The sequence below is a fragment of the Amblyomma maculatum genome, chromosome 5 (assembly GCF_055883805.1).
Source record: "Amblyomma maculatum isolate TAMU_Amacu chromosome 5, ASM5588380v1, whole genome shotgun sequence".
In the NCBI taxonomy this organism is placed as follows: domain Eukaryota; kingdom Metazoa; phylum Arthropoda; class Arachnida; order Ixodida; family Ixodidae; genus Amblyomma; species Amblyomma maculatum.
This window is the reverse complement of record NC_139348.1, coordinates 18593071-18609994: the sequence shown is the minus strand read 5'-3', so window position 1 is coordinate 18609994 and position 16924 is coordinate 18593071.

The following is a 16924-nucleotide window of genomic DNA, read 5'->3' as shown; positions in this document are numbered from 1 at the left end:
GCTTGCCGCGCCAGGAATCGAACCATGATCTCACGGACCACACCGCATACCAGCCCAGCACGCTAACCCCTGAACCAAGGCTTTTTTTTCTTTATTGCCTAATTTATTATCACATTTTACACATATAGAACCTAACACACATACACGCACACACACAGAGAGTGAATATTACGCGACAAATACACTACATGGGTTAAAACCACGCGATTTGGGCTGCGTGATCCATTCCAAATCAGCCATTTGCAGCAGCACTTCCATTCTCGGAAGCCACTCAGGCACTTCGTCTTGTGTCTTGAGAACTTCAATAACACTCGCAATGGCTTCGAGAAAATACTGCCTTATTTTCCTCGCATGAACGTCTGCATGCCAGAGAACCATTCTGGATCGCCAGATACTGTGCAGGCCCAATACCATGATCCTGTCCAGCGGTAGCCCATCATCATATCCAATAGGTAAAAAGCGACCGATGGTTAGTGTGCCTGTATTCGCCCTTCTGTATTGCTACTTTGCTGTTTCGCATTGCATCTTTTTCTCAAGTGCGGTCGTCCTTCGACAATTGCCCTGTAAACACGCTGAACCATTTTCTTTTCTATCACCGCAGATACGCAATATCATCTATCATTGAAACGTATCAGTTTTTTGCACGTACACCTAAGAATATGCGAATATGTTACGTACTGGCTATTTTTTTCGCTGTCTTAGAGCGCATTTTTCTTTCAACTACCGAGATATCTCGTACGGAGCCGCTTGTCATATATCACCTTTTAACTTCACATGCTGCCGGCGGAGCAGCGGCGGCAGTATTTCACTTCCCATCGCGACTTTTGCATACGCAAACCCTTAAATAAACATCGCTCTGATATGCAGCTATCAATGAATAGTTCGATGGGCGGCGACGTGTGTTTTGAGCTATGCTCGAGCATACTTATGTTAATGTGGAAAGGCGAATTTATTCCCTGCACTTCCGTATTTCAGACTCGTCATCAGTTACAGATATGAACGTGCGCCATAAGGTCAGAAGACGTGCAGCGATTGTTAATTTTAATTACCGAATGCTCTCACAGGAGCGCATGCAGATTTCGAAATGTAAAATAACCTTTCATGTTCATTTCATTCAAATTTGAAAAAAGCTTTCTTGTTATTAATTATTGATACAATTTAGCTGGGACACCGCATGCGTATATCAAACTTTGCCTTTTCAACCTTGCATAAACAAATCCTGATTAAGGCGCCCATCCATTTCGTGTATCATGGCGCACAGTACCTATTCACAACTCCAATGACTCCTAATATATATCCCATGTGTGATATACAGGAGTTAAAGGAGTCCGCAAAGGAGAAACAGGACCTTTATGCATATCCTGAGCGTCCTCCTACTTTTCCTACATGCTTCCTTATGGGTCTTTTATGCCCCATTTTGGCTCCTGCATACTCCCATATTCTATTTCGGTAAAGCTTGTGATTGGACTGTACCTAATTTGTGCACAATGCAGAGAGATACTGAAGGAATATTGATAGCTGTAACGTTAAGAGATAGGAAGCATTTAGAGCGGGTCGAAGCAGTAATTCGAGTCAATGACATTCTAGTAGAAATAAAGAAATTCGGAATGGGCCGGGCATGTGGAGCGAAGGGAGGGTAGTCCATAATCGCTTAGGATAACAAATTAGGTTCCAAGGGAACATAAGCTTAGCAGGAGGCGGCAGGAGATCAAGGAGATTGATTTTCTTCTCTTTGAGTTGCCTTATGCCTGCGGCCGACAGAGACGCCGACAAAGCTAAAGTGAGAATTCCAGAGTACACTTTGGACCTGTAAATTGCGATGAGGCGAGAGCCATTATAGCGCGGAGGATAGTAGATCTCAACTACGGCACCTCCCACTCTTCTTTCACTCCCACCTTTCTTCCTTCCTTTACGGCGTGATACATTTGTCCGCGGAGAATTGTGACAGGTACTGCGCCTTTTCTCTCCTGTAAATAAATTTCAAACGCTGCTATTGCCTGATGTACTAACGCCTCCTAGACATCTTGGTCTACTTCTGTTTGCTGTGTGGTGCGGCGTTCGAGGAAGCGGCAAGTGAAGGGCGCTGCACGGACGCCTGGATCGAACACTTGGCGGAGTCTGCTTCGTATATGCATGAATCACGTGGTGACGGAATGACCTGTGGTAGCGGAGAGAAATTTATTAAAAGTAATTCAGTCGTACGTAATAAACAGACTCAGTTACGGTGCACGCCCTACCTTGACATCAAGGCCAGAGAAAAAGAAAAATTAGACTGCCTGATCCGAAGATGCGTTACGAAGGCGCTAGGACTGCCCATGGGTACCTCTAATGAATGAATAAATGAATGAAAAACTTTATTTACGCAAAGGGAATTCTTCTGGCGTTGGTGGGGCCCTCAGTCCAGGGCGCGTATTTGGGTTTGCTCGGTACGGTGGCTCCGCAAGGGACAAAGCAACAGAAGAGACGAAGAAAACGGGCTGTTCCGACTAGCATCTACCGCCCCCAGGAGCCGAGCAGCCTAGCGATTAGCGGCGCATGCTTTTTCAATAGGCGTCACGTTGGACGCGGCACTAGCTTGAGAGAGGCTATAATACTATTACTACTACTACTACTACAACTACTACTAAATATAATAATAATAATAATAATAATAATAATAATAATAATAATAATAATAATAATAATAATAATAATAATAATAATAATAATAATAATAATAATAATAATATTACACAGTAATATTTCTCTGCTAATTATATTATTATCATTAGTAGTAGTAGTAGTATAGAGGAAGACTCGTTTCACGAAGTTGGCACTGAATTGTCTAGTTAACGGCCGAATTAACTGGCTAAATATTATCTTCACAATTTTAATTAATAATAATAATAATTCTTTCACAGGAAGGGAAAGGTGCAGTATCTGTCACACTTGTGTCTGTGGACACCAAGGGATGAAGGTGTCCGCAGACAGAAGGGAGGGAGAGAAAGAGGAGCCGTAGCGGAGGGCTACGGTGTAGTTCAGGTGTCTACAGACACGTGTGACAGATTATGCGCCTTTCCCTTCCTGTGAACCAATTAATATTATTATCATTAATAATTAAAACTGTGAAGATAATATTTAGCCAGTTTATTTGGCCGTTACCTACAGACAATTCAGTGCCAACTAGTGAAACGAGTCTTCCTCTATACTACTACTACTACTACTACTACTACTACTGCTACTACTACTACTACTACTACTACTGCTACTACTACTACTACTACTACTACTAATAATAATAATAATAATAATAATAATAATAATAATAATAATAATAATAATAATAATAGTAGTAGTAGTAGTATAGGCTTTCTCAAGCTAGTGCCGCGTCCAACATGACGCCCATTGAAAAAGCATGCGCCGCTAATCGCTAGGCCGCTCGGCTCCTGGGGGCGGTAGATGCGAGTCGGAACAGCCCGCTTTCTTCGTCTCTTCTGTCGTTTTGTCCCTTGCGGAGCCACCGTGCCGAGCAAACCCAAATACGCGTCCAGGGCCCCAGTGGCCTTTGCCGTCTTGCGCGCTCTGTCAGTCAGCTTGAGCTGGTCGTCAGGCGCCGAGCAGGACAGCGCAGCCTCCCACTGCTCCGATGTTGGTGTGGTGTTTATTGGTGCTACCTGTGTTTCTTGACAGGCCCATGTAACATGGTAGAGTGAAGGGGGTTCTCCGCATAGTGGGCATTTATTTTCTTATGTAGTGGGGTGGATTTTACTGAGTAGACTCAGATTGGGGTATGTGTTAGTCTGTAGCTGTCTCCAGGCAACCGACTGCTCTCTATTGAGGTCTTCGTGGGGAGGTGGACAGATCCTCCTTAAGGCTCTTTGATGTTCAAGGATGGCTCCATAGCGTCTAGTGACTGCGTCCGGTTCCCCGTCATTGTGCGCCCCCCGGTTGGCGTATGCTCGGGCATTGGCGTCGGCACGTTGGTTACCTTTGACAGTCTCATGGCCTGGTGTCCACGTTATGAAGCATCTCGAAAAGCTGATTTTTCTTGCCTTGAGTATGCGGATGGCCACAGTGGATATGCGTCCGCTGCTATACCTTCTGCATGCTTCTTGCGAGTCCGTAATTATTTTTGTGGTAGCCTCCTCACCCTGGTGGGTGATAGCGAGAGCGATTGCCGCTTCCTCAGCCTCGAGAATGTTGTTGCTCTTGATCGAGGCGCAGTTGACTTCTTTAAGCTGGTGATCAACCACACTGGCTACCGCTCCGCGTTGTTCTTTGTATGTGGTCGCGTCGACGTACAATATGTTTTTTTCCCTGCGAGGCTTCTTTCGTGTGCCTCGGATCTTGCCTCTCTTCTGGCCTTGTGTATTTTCGAATGCATGTTTTTCGGAACCGGGTTGACCTTAATGATCTCTCTTATTTCATTCAGTATTCTGCCCGTGCTGTTTATTTCTGTGCAAGCATCTCATGCCCAGTATATTTAGCGTGTTCCTTCCCGTTTGCGTCTGCATGAGTCTTATTTTCTGCGCGAGAAGTTGGGCCTCGATGTGCTCTTGCACTGTGTTGTTTATGCCCAGTTTATTGAATTTTTCGGTCGAGGTGTTGACCGGTGGTCCAAGAGCGCATTTGTAGGCTTTCCTCAGGATTGCCTCCAGTTGCTCGTTTTCCTGTTCTCGCGGAGTTTGGTAGGGGACGCCATATACAATTCGGCTTACAACGAGGGCCTGTACCAGCCTACATGTGTCCTCCTCGGACATGCCTCGTCTTCTGTTGGAGATTCTTGCTATCATTCGCGTGATCTGCGCGGTGGTACTTGCTAGTTGCCTGATTGTTTGATCTAAACGGCAGTTGCTTTGTATCCGCATGCCTAGGATTTTTATTTGCGACACTTCCGGGATCTTCTTTTCCCCTATGTAGATGTCTATGGAGTTGTGCAGATCGTACCCTCTTCTGTGGACTCTGAGCACCTCAGATTTCTCCGGGGAACATTCAAGGCCGCAATGTCGAGCGTATGCGTTGACAGCGTCTGCTGCTCCCTGCAGACAGTCTTGCTTTCTCCTAAAGATCCCCTGGTCACCCAGATCGTGATGTCATCAGCATAGATAGCATGTCTGGCTCCTTCAATTTCTTCGAGTTTTTTTGCTAAGCAGATCATAACAATGTTAAAGAGCATAGGGGATATCACTGAGCCTTGCGGTGTTCCCTTTTTGGGGGTCGGGAAGATGTCTGTCCTGATGCCGCCTGTTCCAATGGTGGCGGTTCTGTTACTCAAGAAGGCTTTCATGTAGCTGTGTATTCTCTGCCCGCAATCTAAGTTGCAGAGCCCGTCTAGCACTGCCCTGTGACTGACATTGTCGAATGCCGCTTTGAGGTCGAGCGCGAGCAAGATGTTTTCTCCGTATTTCGGGACCGTGTTAAGCACCTCCTCCTTGATCTGCAGGAGGATGTCCTGTGTTGATAGATGTTTTCGGAATCCGAACATAGTGTGCGGCATGAGGTCATTGTCCTCCAGGTGGGTCTGCAACCTCTGAAGCACAATTCTTTCGTATACCTTTCCCAAACATAACGTCAATGAAATGGGTCGTAGATTTTCCAGGCTGGGAGTTTTTCCGGATTTAGGAATCATTACTATTTCCGCATGAGACCAGTCTTTCGGGATGGTCCCCTGCTCCCAGTGTGTGTGGATTGCATTCTCGTCCAAGCTCCTAATCATGGCGTTGGTAATGCCATCCTTGCATGGGGTGGTGTTTTTTGTGGCAGACATAACAGCTTGTCTGACTTCTTCTATAGTAATGGGTTCGTCAAGAGTGGGATTTGCTTCTCCCGTGTACGGCGAGCTGTAGTCGGCGCTCGTTTCGTCACCGATGTATCGTTCCTTGATGTTCTCTAGCAGTTCCCAGTCTCTACCTTGGAATTGGTGCGCGATCCTTTGGATTGTCTTATGGTTTTCACATTTGGTCTTAGTTGGAGTTGGAGTTGGAGTTTATTTTCTTTCTTTCTTTTACAAGAAAGGGGAAGCCAAGGCAAAAGGCGGCAAGCCTGACTGGGCCTTGGCTCCCAAAACAGATAACAACAGGCAACAGCACACACCTCTAGTGTATACAAAATAAAAAAAAACATTATGCAACACTTATATACGATATGTAAAATATATGCATACATGCAGTATTCATTGGATATATACAAATCAACAGATCACGCTGTCAATAACATAAATATTTACACTAAAAGCAAAAAATATTTACACAAAAAAGATTACATATGAGAAAAATACAGTTACTACCACCATTGCAATTATAAGGGATATTCATTTAAATATTGTTTTAAGTTCTTTTTAAATACCCTAGGTGCCAATGAAAATTCCACATTTGGTGTGTTGTTGATTAGGGATGGCACCTGAAAAGTTAATTTCTGTTTTCCATAGTTGGTTCGGGTAATAGGTACAAGTTTTTTTCGTGTTCGCAGGTCATACGTTACTGTAGATCTATCAGGTAGAGTAGTATACAGCCTATTATGGTGAATGTACTGCAGAAGACGAAAGTAGTAAATCTGACTGGCGGCTAATATGGCATATTTTTTAAATAAGGGTTCTGTAGGCAAGTCGCGCGGTATACCGTAATAACCTTCAATAGCTCGAAGAGCTTTTTTTTGAAGAACAAGCAACTTATTAATATTTGTAGAAGTTGTGGTTCCCCATATGAGAATACAGTATGTTAGTTTGGAATAAAAAAGAGCATAATAAATTGAAATTTTTAACCAAACGGGTACCAAATTAGAAATTCTGTAAAGACATCCTACAATTCTACTCAAGTATTTTACTAAATTTAAAATGTGCGTATTCCATGAAAGGTTTTCATTGAACCAAACGCCTAGAAACTTGTGATTCGTAACTTGCTTTATAACGTTGCTGTTATATTTAATTACTATACTACAATGAAGAGTGGTGTTGATTGGCCTAAATATAATGTAGGTAGTCTTATTAAGATTCAAACTGAGTTTATTTGCCGTCAACCAAATCTCTAAATTGTTTAAATATTCATTGACCGTAATTTCTAATCTAGACAAGGCACAGTCGGTAAAAAAAATATTGGTATCATCCGCGTACATGATCAAATCAGGTGAGTTAGGAATATTTGTGATATCATTAATATACACTATAAATAACAATGGTCCCAAAATTGATCCTTGGGGAACACCTTGCCGTATAACCATGTTAGTAGAGCAGCAGTTATTAACTCGTACAAACTGTAGCCTGTTCCACAGATAACTTCTTAATAAATCTAGTGGCACACCACGGACTCCATAATCAGCCAATTTACTTAATAAAATATCATGTTGTACACAATCAAATGCTTTTCGAAAATCCAGGAATAAGCCAAGGGTATATTTCCGACATTCAATGTTATCAATTATTTTTTCTTTTATGGTTAACAATGCTTGTTCAGCGCACCTTTGCTTCACAAACCCATACTGAGAGCTGGTTATAATGCTGTATTTGTGAAAGAACTTTTCGAGCCTAGTATTGATTACTCCCTCGAACACTTTGGATAATACGGGCAATATGGAAATTGGACGATAATTAGAAATTTCATTCTTATTTTCACCTTTATGTACCGGGCATACTCTAGCTATCTTTAACTGATTAGGGAACGTTCCAGTTTGAAGCATTAGATTAATGATATACGTCAGGACATCACATATAAGCATTGATACGTGTTTTAGTGGCGATGCTTTGATATCATCATGCCCTGCCGATGCGTTATCTTTCAAGTTTTTAATTAAATCATTGACTTCTTTTGTAGTTGCAGAATAAAAGTTAACAGAATTTGGTAAAGGATTAATTAAATTTGAGTACGTTGTACATGAGACTGGATTATTGAAAGCTGCGCTGCCAACGTTAACAAAGAACTCATTCATAGCTGTGGCTAAGTCGGTGCCAGCCATTATCCCATTACTGGTAGTTACTTCTACCAGTTGGGTTGGGTAGTTGGGTCTATGAGAGCCCTTAGCAATGCCCACGTCTTGGCCAAACCTAGAGTCCCCTGTAGATCGTTGCATTTCTGGTCCCAGTCCCGTTTTGAGAGCTCCATCGCATATTCTTTGGCTTGTTTTGTGACCTCGGCGATCTTTAGCTTGAGCTTTCTGTTGTGCTTCTGCCTTTTTCATCTCTTTAGCAACCCCCGTCTAGCATCCCAGAGGTGTAAGAGATGTTTATCCACGTTGGGCGTTTTGTTGGTGAGAGTGACCTTCTTAGTGACTTTTTCCCAGTCGGATTTGATACCCTCTACCCAATCCTTAATGTCCTTGATCTTTTTATCGTCGGACTCCGCTCTGGTCTTTCTATAGGCTTCCCACTGTGTGAGTCTAGCTTGGCCATAATTTTTCCTGATCGGAAGAGTTTCTATCTGGATGCGCAAGATGCAGTGGTCACTGCCTAGCGTCTCCCCGTCGTTTTCCCATCTTGCCTGCCTTATTCCTTTGACGAACGCTAAGTCTGGGCACGAATCGCGGTTGATGCTATTTCCCACTCGCGTTGGCTGGGTGTGATCTGTGATTAGGCTGAGGCTTCTGCGATCAGCTTCTCTGGCTAGATCCTTGCCTTTCGGAGTTTCTCTGACATAGCCCCAGCTTTTATGCCAGGCATTAAAGTCCCCAAGGATGAGAAGACCCCTCTTGCCTGCTGCTTGTTCTGCCTTGCCCAGCAGGTAGCTGAAGCTAGCGTTCTTTTGGCTGGGCGGGCTGTATACTTTAAGCAGGAAGATGCTTTCTTGGCTTCTCTTTTGGGTAATGACTTCGATGAGAACGTGGTCAATGTCCGTTCCGTCGATGTCGTGTCTGATTGCGGTGATAGTTTTGGCAACCAGCGCGTGGCGACCTTGCTTTCCCCCTGCCCCTCATATACTGAGTAACCCGGGAGAGTGGGTGAGCAGCCGGTTTCCAGTAGGGTGATTATGTCTGGCGGTACTGTACAATTTGTGATATGTTGTTTAAGAAGACCCCGCTTTTTGCTGATCCCGCGGCAGTTCCATTGCCATATTTCAAGGGTTTCCAACTTGACCGAGCTCTTACGGTGCCTCGCCATGCTCGGTCAATGGCCTATTATAGGGTTTGCCTCTGGATTTCATGCTCGTGAATTGTACTGGGCGTTCTCTATCTCTTTGCGCCTCTGCTTGGATGTTAGAAATGAGATTACTAAGATTAGCTAGTGAGTTGTTCATGGCTGCCATGGCAGTTGCGAATTCTTGCCGCCCTATGGTGCTGGCTGAGTTTCATCTGTTTCCGCGTTCGTGTCGGTCTGCCCTGTTCTCTGGGCTTTGAGCTCTTCTATAAGGTCGTTAAGTTTCTGTCTCAGTTCAGCATTTTCCGCCCTGAGTGTCTGAATGGTTTGTCTTAATTCTTGCCCTTCGTTAAGTTGTCCACTAGTGTTTTTACTGAATTGTGCCTGCGCGTTCGTGTTGTTTGGAACAGTGGGAGAAGTAGAGAAAAGCTGCGTTGCCCAGCTCAACTTACTCTGTTCCTCCTTTATCTTCTTCTGCTGCTGCCCCTTTTTTGTTTTTGGTGGCTCCCTGGTCCTTGATCTCGAGCGCGACGCCGACCTGGACCTGGATGGCGAAGTAGCATCTGAGCTGAACTAGCGTTTCCGAGCCCGGCCGCGTCCGCCCGTGCCGCCATCGCCCTTTGCTGCGCTGTCGGTTTCCTCTTTCGTTCTGGTCCGTCGACTCCTCGGCTTTCTTAGGCGTTGCTTGCACTCCTTTGCCCCTGTGGGATGCGCTTCCTTGCACAGCGCACACCTGGGCTCACATGAATGACCGTCCTCGATGACTGGTTCACCGCAGTTCGAGCACACAACGGCGTCAGGTGTCGGGCATACGTCCGCCCTATGCCCAGGCTTGAAGCGTATATAGCAAACTTGGCGCGATGATCGGTAGAGGTAGCAACGCGTCTCACCGCCGTAGTAATAAACGTAGCGGGGAACGATCTTGCTTTCGAATGTTATGACGGCGCTTTGGGATTTTCCAAGCATTCGTGCATAAAGGATTTTCACTCCTTGGATGCGTACCCTAAGATGGGACAGCAATTCGGTAGGTGTTGTACCGAGATCCAGTCCGTGGATCACTCCTTTGCATGAATTGTCCGGCACGGCAACGTTCTGGGTACCTCGAGTGAACGACTGCTCGAACTCGGGATGCATAACACGTGGGCAGAATTGGCGGAGGCAGTGCGAGTCTCCTAGTTAAGAGATTAAGCACGGCCGAGACGGGCAGGGTGATTCTTGAAAAAGTAGGCCTCAACCCAGACCGAGGAGTTCAAAAACAAAGTCACAATTAGTATGGAAAGCAGGAAAGCCTTTTTACTCCCCTCTTTCCCTAAAAACATGCATCCAGAATTTAATGTCGCAATTAGTAGGGAAAGCAGGAAAGCCTTTTTAGTCCCATCCTCCCCTAAAAACATGCATCCAGAATTTAATGTCGAAAGAACGGCCAAACGAGCCGAAGCTCTAGAGCGACGGTTCAAGAACATGGGAGCGAAGGAAGTAGTCTACGTCGATGCGGCAAGTGGCAGAGCAGGTGCGGCGGTAACCTCGGTATTCGATGGCTGGGGGGCGCCGGTATCCACGGCAGCCATCAGAGGCCGCAACATAGAAGAGACTGCGGAGGAAGTTGCGATATCGCTAACTTGCGTAGGAAGGGAAGCCAAGTTCATAATTAGCGACCGCAAAACTGTCATCCATAGTTTTAGAAAGGGGAGGATATCGCCGGAGGCATCCAAAATCCTCACCCAAAAAATGCTGAATAGGAAAATTCAGTTAATTTAGACACCCATTCAAGCTGCCGTCCCTGGTAACGAGGCGGCTCACGAGCTAGCCCGAGCTCTCTACTTCTGGGTAGCCGTCGAGCACCCCGAACATTGGGCAGTGGGCACACGACGAGTGTCTGCAAAATCACGGGGAAATCACTGACCATTATAAATTTGGACGTAGACTTGTACCCCCGCCAGAGGTTACCCTAAATAATAGAGAAGGTGTCGCGTGGAGGCGGCTACAAAATAATACCTTCATGAACCAGGTCTGGGCGTTTCACGACCAGATCTTAGGGACAATGATCTGTACAAATACCGTGGGGCGAGCGAAACCCTCGACCACATAATTTCGGAGTGCCCGCAATCCCAGAGACGACTAAATATAACATGTAGAGAAGGCAGGGGTACAGGTGGGTCACCGCCACTTGCGGCGGGAGCTAGCCTGGCACCATAATTTTTATCTGTTGTTGGCCCTCATTGCACCCGCCACCGCTGGGGGTGAACAACGGCTGTCGCGGTGCGCGTCTTTCCCTCTTCCTTTTCTTTCTTCTCTATTTCCTCTTCTGTCTGCACGAGGCAGCGGAGGTGGCTCAGCTACAGAGCCAGTAGAAGGCCCGTGCATTTTAACGCGGTAGCGTTAAGGAGCTCGTGTCGCAGAAAAGCCGGTGTCGTCGGCTGCGTTGGCCGTGAGCGATAAATCCCGGCATGCACTTCATAAATAAAAAGCAACTTCCAAGATAGGCTGGGTGGGAATCGAACCAGGGTCTCCGGCGTTTGAGACGAAGACGCTACCACTCAGCCACGAGTTTTTTTTTTCTTTATTGCCGACTTGTACATTCAAAACAAGACGATTAACAATAAAACATGCCAGCACACTTTCGCGTGATACGGCGGGTTAAAACTTTTTCAGTTTTACCGAACTGTCAAGCACATGAATCCATTGTGGCTACTCGGGGAGTGTCATATGCACTTCCCTGAGTTCGATGCTTGAAAGCGGTACAAAAGCGCTTCTATTGAATGCGGTGTTGCCTTAGAAACGTGCCGTAGAACGTTGTACTGCGGTGTATATCTGTAATTATGAGCATGTTACTTACAGAAGTCGCAGTTACACGAGTAGCGAAGTACGTTTCCGCTACATTTCTTCTGCGCTCTGGGCACATGCAGAGCCATCTTGCGGCAAACACAGAAGAACCCCTCCTCGCAATGTGCGGCGCTGCCCCGACACGTGGCGCGCCACTCGCCCCTGACGCTTAAGAGAGTGGAACGCGATAGCGTTATTGCACCTCGTTCGCACCGCCCACTCATTCGCTCGGTATGCTCGGTGCGAACGAGGTGCAATAACGCTATCGCGTTCCATTCTTGAAGGCGAAGCTTAAGCGTCCTCCAAATTTTTTTTCTATTCCTTCTTCCTACAGCCGAAACAACAACAACATACCCTACTGCGAAGCGCGGACCCTGCGATCCAGCACCGCACCGTCTATCTGGCGAAAGAGACCGCAACAAGCCAAGGGCTCCCTACGAGCCTCGAATCCTCGGGCGCATCACTCCCCGTATTACCCGGAACGCGTGCCGAGGACCCAGATTTCCGATGGAAATAAAAGTTGTGCAACCAACCGATGCGGTACACTGTGCTCGCCTTGTCGAACACAACCAGCATTTCATTGAACGCATCAAAGTTCACGGGTGTTCTAATAATAATAATAATTGGTTCAGTGGAAGGGAAAAGCGCAATATCTGTCACACTTGCTCTGTAGACACCTGAACCGCGCCCTGGGGGAAGGAATAGTTAAATATCGTTCTTTCTTTCTTCTTGTTTTCTTCAAATTTCACTTCCTCTCACGATTACATGGACCAATCAGTCTAATTGCAGAATGCCTCGGTAGTGCAGTAGGCAGCGCGCCAGTCTCATAATCTGAAGAATACAGAATTTATTTACACTATATACACATTGCAGCACAACTTCACTTCAATCAGGGTGCGGCCTCTCGTCACGGCACCCGAAACGATAAAACAGATGCTTGGGCAAGTTGGTAACTCATTTTGACCGGAACAGCGCGCACTAAGACACAGACAAGAAGAGAGACACGACACACACGAGCGCTGACTTTCAACTGGTGTTTATTGTTTGGAACGAGGCATATATACACAGTTCCAACAACACAAGGAAAACAACCATCCTTCATACATTCATAGTCAATTCATGCATGTCACACTGAACAAGGACGATAACAACCATAACAAAATTATCTTTTTCCCTTCACTAAAAATGCCAATTCTTTTGAACTGATCGATAAAGAGGGGCTACTGACGCATGCGTCTTTAGACCAGGCGATATGCGCTGCTTCGATTATTTCGCGTGTTAATTGGTCACTGTGTTTACTTAAAATTTGTGTGCTAGTGAAGTCTGGGTGGCGTTTTGTTTTCACAGTCTCTACAATGAATCCCGAGATGCCCTTTTGCTGTGTTATGCACGTTATTATTGTGCTCCTTCAGGCGTTCATTGAGGCATCTCCCCGTCTGACCCACATACAGCTTGCCGCATGACAAAGGAATGGCATACACTACACCTTCTTCACATGACACGAACCGATTTTCATGCTTGCGACAGATTGCAACAGAGATTGCGACATCAAGCATGAAAATCGGTTCGTGTCGTGTGAAGAAGGTGTAGTGTATGCCATTCCTTTGTCATGCGGCAAGCTGTATGTGGGTCAGACGGGGAGATGCCTCAATGAACGCCTGAAGGAGCACAATAATAACGTGCATAACACAGTAAAAGGGCATCTCGGGATTCATTGTAGAGACTGTGAAAACAAAACTTGCCACCCTGACTTCACTAGCACACAAATTTTAAGTAAACACAGTGACCAATTAACACGCGAAATAATCGAAGCAGCGCATATCGCCTGGTCTAAAGACGCATGCGTCAGTAGCCCCTCTTTATCGATCAGTTCAAAAGAATTGGCATTTTTAGTGAAGGGAAAAAGATAATTTTGTTATCGTTGTTATCGTCCTTGTTCAGTGTGACATGCATGAATTGACTATGAATGTATGAAGGATGGTTGTTTTCCTTGTGTTGTTGGAACTGTGTATATATGCCTCGTTCCAAACAATAAACACCAGTTGAAAGTCAGCGCTCGTGTGTGTCGTGTCTCTCTTCTTGTCTGTGTCTTAGTGCGCGCTGTTCCGGTCAAAACCCGAAACGAATCTCCCTTGTCGTCTTCTCTCGTCCCTGCGTCCACCGTGCTCCCTCCAACCCCTCTCTCCCTCCGAGAGTCCTCCTCGCCAGGTCCACGGCTATGCTCACATCCCAAGCTTCCAACTCCTCGGAGGTTCGAACATTTCCCAGAAGCCGGCGACCGTTGAAGACACCCGCTCCCAGCCGCGGGCAGCGGCCAGCTCGGATGGCACGGGCAGTGCGCCCTGCGGGAGCCCATAAATATCTCCTCTTTGCCGTCCTCCCGGCACCGGTTCTCCGATCCCCACCGCCGCTTCAGAAGGAAGGCTGCTCTGATTTCGGAAATGTGTTGAGTCCACCAACACTTCGCGGGACGCACTGCACACACACAAACGCAAACACACATATGTCGCAGTCTTTCTATTCGTTCGTGTGTTCTGCACACGATCAGGTGTCACGAAATCGGCGCACATTTTCATCAAGCCGGTACGGCGCGAGGCCCGCGCGGCGTCGCGTGCAAAAGCACGGAGAGAAAAGCCTCCTTCCCCGCGCGGGAGAGCGCGTAGCTTTGTACGCGTTGCCGTCACCCTCTTTCCCATTGCCCGGGGAGGACGGTGGTTCATCGGACTGGAATACGCCAGAAAATTCCGGAATCTTCTATGGGACCTAGCCAATGACGACGCGCGGCTCGACGGGAGGAGAAGAGAGAGCTATAACCAGCGAAGCTATGTGTGTGTGCGCGCCAGCTTTGACGCGTGCTAACAAACAGACGCGGCGCGCCCTATTTAAAGCGACCGCGCCGCTTGTTGAGTCAGTCAGTCAGTCAGTCAGTCAGTTCGTCAGTGTTTTGCGACGTGCTCGCCTGTGCTTCGGCTGGACTCCCGGGGACCACCCGCTGCTGGCAAACCCACGGACTTTCAAGGGAGCGGCGCTCGTCTCCTATGGCGGCCACATCGTGACTCTTGAGGCGTCGGACTGCAACAGGGCCCGGTGAACAATTTGGTGTTTGTTTATGTAACTCTCTCGTGTTTGATCTGTTGTAAAGCCTCTGTGTTATTGAGTCATTCTGTAGTTGCATGCTTAGCGTTTGTATTCTGTGAACCTCTCGTCTGTTGTATTTCAAGCGATCTTGTGTATTCCTTTGTATCGTCTCTTGCTGTGCATAAATTGTTTTGTTTGTTACTTCTGACTCCGATCCTTACTCTGGTTTGAACCGGCGACCACTGGGCACCAAACGACCACCCCCTTCTGTCACTACAAGGTAGTTGAATTCCGGCTGAGCTTGCCACGCAAGTCGAGGGCATCTCCTTTGCGACCGGAACAGCTACCCCCACTCACTCTAAGGGTGTCTGGGAGTGTGCGCACCGTTAAGGGCGCATCGTTAATGATAACCCCTCATAATTATTAACGGGTGACATCAGGGCGCGCGCACTTAACAGGGATGAAGGTACGAGCGAAAGTGGAGAGAAAGGGGAGCCATAGTGGAAGGCTTCGGAGTAATTTCGACCACTAGGGGATCTTTAACGTGCGGTGACATCGCACAGCACACGGACGCCACTTCGTTTCGCCTCCATCGAAACGCAGCCGCCGAGGTCGGGTTCGAACCCGGGTACTCCGGCACAGTAGTCGGTTGTTGTTGCTGTTGTTGTGGCTGTAGGAAGAAGGAAAAGAAAATGCACGGGCCTGCTACTGGCTCTGTAGCTGAGCCACCTCCGCTGACTGATTGATTTATAGGAAGGGAAAGGCGCGGTAACTGACTCACTTGTTTTTCTGTGGACACCGCAACCGCGCCGTAAGGTAAGGGAGGAAGAGGGGAGTGAAAGTGGAAAGAGAGAAAGAGGAGCCGTAGTGGAGGGCTACGGAGTAATTTCGACCACCTGGGGATCTTTAACGTGCGCTGCCTCGTGCAGACAGGAGAAAATAGAGAAGAAAGAAAAGGAAGAGGGAGAGAAAGACGCGCGCCGCAACAACAGCCGTCGTCTACCACCTAAGCGGTGGTGGGTGCAATGATGGCCTACAACAGATAAATATTTGATCGCAGGCAAGCCTCCGCTGCAAGCGGCGGTGACCTACCTATCCCAGCCCCATCAGGATTCTCAGGGGGATTCTCAGGGGGATTCTGGCGTCTTACCACTGCACCACCCCGGCGGGGCACGGGCGTTCTATAATTCGTTTACAGGAAACGAAACACGCCGTATCTGTCACTCGCAGAATCCGCTAGCCCGCCGGGGTGGTGCAGTGGTAAGATGTCCGACTACTGTGCCGGAGTACCCGGGTTCGGTGTTGGTTCAAACCAACTCATGTCCGAATCCGACCTCAGCGGCTGCGTTTCGATGGAGCCGAAACGAAGTGGCGTCCGTGTGCTGTGCGATGTGAGCGCACGTTGAAGATCTCCAGGTGGTCGCAATTACTCCGTAGCCCTCCACTACGGCTTCTCTTCCTTTCCACTTTCACTCCCACCTTCCTTCCTTCCCTTACGGCACGGTTGAGGTGTCCACAGAAAACACCTGAGACAGTTACCGCACCTTTCTCTACCTATAAATCAATCCATCAATCAATCCTCACTCTAGATAAGGGGAATTAAGAGCGTTCCACGAACTCTATCAACTTTAAGATTGATTTATTTATTTATAGGAAGGGAAAGGCGCCGTAACTGTCTCACTTGATTTCTGTGGACACCGCAACCGCACCGTAAGGGAAGGGAGGAAGATGGGAGTGAAAGTGGATAGAGAGAAACAGGAGCCGTAGTGGAGGGCTACGGAGTAATTTCGACCACCTGGGGATCTTTAACGTGCGCTGACATCGCACAGCACACGACGCCTTTTCGTTTCGCCTCCATCGAAACGCAGCCGCCGAGGTCGGGTTCGACCCTGGTACTCCGGCACAGTAGTCGGGCGTCTTACCACTGCACCACCCCGGCGGTGCTCTATCAACTTTAAAATAGCAAGACAGAGATGTACTGGC